The following is a 6,000-nucleotide window of genomic DNA, read 5'->3' as shown; positions in this document are numbered from 1 at the left end:
TTGATTTCCAAGCAGAAGCGCTCAGGAAATAGCATAAATGTGGGGTTTTAGCTGATTAACCAGGTCTTCAACTCCGGAAGAGTTGCCACTAAACACAAGCTGGGTTCAGATAGCCATTGCTAAATTTGGGTCAATAACAACCAGAAATTACATACTGGCTTCATGTGCCTACTAACATCATGGCTGGGTGCAGCAGTGACCAGCTATTTCATGTACTTTTCTGGTCCGCAACACTGACAAGAATGCATACTAGGAACATGGTCCGTGTGGAAAACCAATCGTACACTTTTACATAGGTTAATGATGGTCAGTGTGCTTTCTGTTGCTCACATGGACAGCCCACTGCCAGAAAATGCATTTATCTGCATGAGTCCTAAAGGTTAGAGAACAGTTAATGGCAGGGTCTGCCCCTGAAGAAAAGTTCCAAACTTTGCAGAAACTATGTTTCAGACAGTTTTTACATCATATTTAATATAATTTACTGACGAAAAGACCCATAGCTGGGGCCGATTTGCTTTTCTGGTGCACAGACAGGAAAAATGCAACAAACTTATTACCTACTTCTAATGAATGCATCGCATTTTACTCCAGTGCTCTTTTCATTAAATGTACCACAAAGCATCTCTTTTCTATTTCTTACAGCCAAGTTCACCACATTGGTAAGGTACACTTGTCTTTATGGGCTTTGCCCCTTGAAAGTAAGGTACCCTAATTAAGCCACCTCCACTTGTCTTGCTCTGACACCCCTGGCATGGTCGTAGGTTATATTTGTTTTACCATGTGTCTACCCGGTAATGCACAGCCAGCTTCAGTATTATCTAGAAATAGCAGTTGATTGAAGGGGCCCTTCCACCAAAGTTTCTATTTTCAAAGAATCGTAAGACAAGCACTCCATTAATAAAAACTTTACTGTACCGATCTGTGCCCATTGCTTTATAGTGACCGGAAGCCCCATTTTAATGACTCGCAGAGCCGGTAGGTCTCCTTAGCCCTACTCCATAGACACGATTTCACAAGCACGTGTATGGATAGTGTCGGTATCATTTATTCATTTTGATTTGCTGCATAACACAAATATCTGTATCAAGATAAAACTGACAATTTGAAAATTAAGAAAATGCATGAACATGGCTTTACAACAATGCATGCTGGCTGGCATATTTTTAATACTACGTGCCAGCATGGATTAAAGGAAACCCGACAAGAATTTTTGTTTTTCAATTATTCACAGGAAAATGTAATCCTGATTAAGTATCGTTGGGCAAAGATTCCTGTAGTGTAGATACACGGCTTCTGTTATTGTAATGTGCGGCTACAGTATAACATGAAGAGTTCCTAACGTATTATTACCAAATCACTAGTGTGAATAACAAACTTCATATAAATCTGTTTACAGGAAAGTAGAAATTTCTTCATGTAAAGCAAGGAAGTCAAACTCAAATACACGGAGGGCCAAAAGTAAAAGCTTGGACAAAGTCTCGAAACTACTTTTTTTTTTAATAAATATAAATGTCTACAATTGAGGAAGTTTTTCCTCATCAAATATAAAACTTTTTCATATAGAAACAAACTTAGAGGGGTTGTCCCACGAACAAAGTACATTTTAATTAACAGATCTTAGAATAAAATATTGGAATGTTATGTAAAAGCAGTAAAAAGCATATGGCCCAATTTAAATATGTAACAAAGGATAAAAAACCTTGAATAATACAGATAATAAAAAGGTATGATGCTGACAAAAGTGCCCCCAAAACACAGCAAGATACACTGACAGTGAATTCCTCCACAAGCATATGATATGACCCTACTGTACCCTCAATGCCCCCGCCAAAGAATGGTGACTCCCATCACAGCATGATTCTCCAAACACAGCCCTCCATACAATATAATGGCCACAAAACGTGCTCCATACAGTATAATGGGCCCCACATAGTCCTCTATACAGTATAATGGGGCCCTGCATTGCCTCCAATACAGTATAATGGGCCCCACACAGTGTTCCATACAGTATAATGGCCTCACATAAAAAAAATATATATATATACAGTACAGACCAAAAGTTTGGACACACCTTCTCATTTAAAGATTTTTCTGTATTTTCATGACTATGAAAATTGTACATTCACACTGAAGGTATCAAAATTATGAATTAACATGTGGAATTATATACTTAACAAAAAGTGTGAAACAACTGAAAATATGTCTTATATTCTAGGTTCTTCAAAGTAGCCACCTTTTGCTTTGATGACTGCTTTGCACACTCTTGGCATTCTCTTGATGAGCTTCAAGTGGTATTCAGCTCTTCTCATTCCCCCACTGCTCCAGTCTCTTCATGGTGTCTTCAGATCCTCTGCACATCTCAGTACAGCGTGCGTGTTGTAATGACGTCATCGCACCACTCCACTGAGACGTCAGATGCAGAGGGGGAATGACGGGAGAGGGAGCGCCAGCTGATGCTCCCACCTCCATCATTGCTTTCAACTGTATCGGAATCCAGGATCATGTCGAGGACAAATATACTCACTCTGCGGGCCAGATTTGGCCCACGGGCCAGAGTTTCACATGTGATGAAAAGGCTCAGAAATGTGAAAATATTAGTTTAGGCTCAGGCAGAACACATCAGGTATACTAAGCCATTCTGACCTTTAATAGACACCGAAAACCAAACTACATGTGTGTACAGAGCATAACCGTAACCGTGTCTAAGCAATAACTACTTTTTTAATGCAATTTCGGGCCGTAAGGTAGTGGCATGAAAACACTAAAAGTCGAAAAATTCTTGCGCAACTTCGCATTGTGCAAAAAGTTTGCGACTTTTGATAGTGTTTTAGGTAAACACTTTGATGTGTTGGCCTCTTAGTGTTGTGTTTCTGGTTAGAATTGTTAAAGTTTGCTCCCGATGCATACACCAAATAGCAATAAACACTTGTATGTATTCATTTGATGACACCCCGGGGTGCCACCATTTGTAGAGCAGAATAGGACAATTTGTACTTCTAGCACAAGTCCCCCTAACATGTTTCACCCCATGTCTGGCGTCATCAGGGGATGGAACACTGCCATAAATGGTTGCCAGTCATACACGCCTTCTACAGTGCTGTGCAAATTAATTGGGACAAAGCATTTTTTAAGTAAAATCGTAAGTTGGTTACAAGTCAGTGATTCAAACCAGTTTTAACTGCTTTGAACAGGTGTGAGTGTACAACCTTGAGTAACAAAATGTGGTTTGATTGGTTTTAGTCAGAAAATAACAGCTAGCTGCCCCTCAGCTTCAGTTGAGAGCTTGTTTCTGTGAGGAGTGGTTTAGTGTACTTTTTCTCTCAGTGTGATTCGTGCCTGTAAAAATGGATGTTACTCCACGGAAGAGGTCTAGAATTATTACTCTTAATGAACATACAAGTCTGACTGTAAGAGAAATCGCTTCCACGTTGGTATTGGAAAATCTACCGTTTCAAGAATAATTCGCAGACACAATGAAACTGGATCGTTTTCTCCAAAACGAAAAAGGGAAATGTGGAAAAAAAAAAAGGAAAACGACACCAAAAACTGATAAAACACTTATCAGAAATAGTAAAATTGATGTAATAAAAACAAGTAAAGACCTCCAAAGAGACTTATTCGCTGCAGGTATTGATATCAGCAATTCGACTGTACAGCGCAGGCTTCTGGAAGTTGGTCGGAGGGCAACAAAAGCCAGTAAAAAAAACAACTTCTGACATCTCCAATGAAGGCAAAAAGACTCGCATAGGCAAAAAAATATATAAATCTTGGACAACTAACCAGTGGAAAAAGGTAATTTTCAGTGATGAAACCCATCTTTTACAGAACAAGTGTTGTTAGAAGAAGAAAAAATGAACCATTGTGAGCTGATCATATTTCAACAAACTGTAAAACACCCTCAAAAACAGATGTTTTGGGGCTTTTTTACAGCTGATGGTACAGGGAGCTTATTTTTTGTTGATGGTATGATGAATTCATCCAAATACATAGTCGTTTTAAAACGTTTATTGTGCCATTCATGCATAAACTTGAAGGGACATTCAAACAAGATTTGGCTCCATGCCACAATTCCAAGTGTGTGAAGAAATTCCTGGTAGAAAATAAAGTAAAAGTGCTGGATTGGCCTGGCAATTGACCAGACTTAAATCCTATAGAAAATTTGTGGAGCATTATGAAGAGACTTCTTGGCAAAATGGACTGTACAACCAAAGAACGCATGATAAACAGTGCCATATAAGTGTGGTTCCATGATGAAGAATTTATGCAAAAACTTGGTATAATCAATGCCAAAACGCATTGAAAATCTCATATCTGCTAAAGGAGGACATATTTCTTACTAAAATTAGTATGTAACAGTGCATTATAACATTTTATTATTAAATATTCAAAAATATGCATTTTTTTGCTTTGTCCCAATTAACCTTCACAGCACTTAAATATAGCCTTTGTGTAAAGGTCACAACTAGTGATGATCAAGTATGCCTCATTAACCCTTATCGGGTTATCGCCGAGTATTTTGGTGTGCTCGGCGTATCATTCATGGTCACCGAGCCTGCAAGTGTCACGGCTGTTAGACAGCTGTGACACATGCAGAGATAACCGGGCAAACAGGTTAACAGCCGTGACACTTGCAGACGCGGCGACCATGAATGAAACGCCGAGCACACCAAAATAAAGGGTTAATGAGGCATACTCGATTATCACTAGTCACAACCAATGTGAGTAACTAACAAAGTGCAGGAAATGATCTAAGTGATAAAATACTAATAGACAGTGTCAGAGTAACGGACCAATCACATTACATCATAACTAAATGAGAGACAGTGATACGTCGCTATCAAAGAGCGTCTTACCCTGTTGTTGCTATAGAAATGCCCATCCAATATAGAGATCCGCTCTTTCCCATACTCCAAACACAGGAGTTTGTCATCGGAAACGTAAAAATGACGTGGCTCACTCTAATTGGCTATGAAAGCAGTCACATGGCAGTGACGTCCAACCCCTTAATTCTTCCTTTAAATGTCTCTTTATTGGCGTCATTTACAGAGGAATAAAAATATTTCTTTATTGACATAATTTAATACGAGCAAGTATGTTAAAAATGTGCAGTATAATATAATAATTAACTTATCAGCAATAGACAGTTGATCAATAATTAACTTATAATATTAACTTAGTGGTAAGAAACTATTTATTATATTAAGAGAAGTTGATTACTAATCTTATGATGAGCAAACTGGTATATTTAATCAGCACATGTAAAACCACTATGATGCCTTTATTGAAACATCCAATCGGAGTGAAGAACATTATAATAAATGACAACCAATGAGGGATTTGTACATTAAAATGACAACCTTTGTTGTAATCCAATCGGAGAGCTAGGCGTCACTATCATGTGGCCGCTATTGCAGCCAACCTGAATGCGCTGCTTCAGTGTGACGTTTGCGATGGTATACTCCTATGAGAGTGGAGCGCTGGTGAAGGCAGACCCCGGATTTGGATGGCATCTAATCAGGGACGTTTACATTAGATAATAGCAATGGCTGCGTCATTCAATCAAAGGGTTAGACGTCACTGCACTGTATTGACTATGACTAAGAGCACATTATGTGCCAGAAACACTAAATTACTTACCGGTAATTGATTTTCCTGAGCCCATGACAGCACTACAACGAGAGAGGGGATCCGCCCTTCCAGGACAGAAAACCTACAGAATAAAAGGGAGGCGCCTCTCCACCACCTCAGTTGTTTACAGAGCATGAGAGGACACTACTTAGTTATATATCCCATGATTTTTCCTTCTACACACCGCGTGAATCAAACACCACGAAGGAAATGAAGTGATCAACTTCTACCAGTGACGGGAGGGAATATAAGGGTGCTGTCATGGGCTCAGGAAAATCACATTACCGGTAAGTAATTTAGTGTTTTCCTATCACCCATGACAGCACCACAACGAGAGATTTACAGAGAAAAAACTTTAAAGTTAGGCTGGGA

This window comes from Phyllobates terribilis, unplaced genomic scaffold (genome assembly GCF_046119375.1).
Source record: "Phyllobates terribilis strain yellow unplaced genomic scaffold, ASM4611937v1 Scaffold_2__4_contigs__length_985480577, whole genome shotgun sequence".
In the NCBI taxonomy this organism is placed as follows: Eukaryota; Metazoa; Chordata; class Amphibia; order Anura; family Dendrobatidae; genus Phyllobates; species Phyllobates terribilis.
This window is presented reverse-complemented; position numbering follows the sequence as displayed.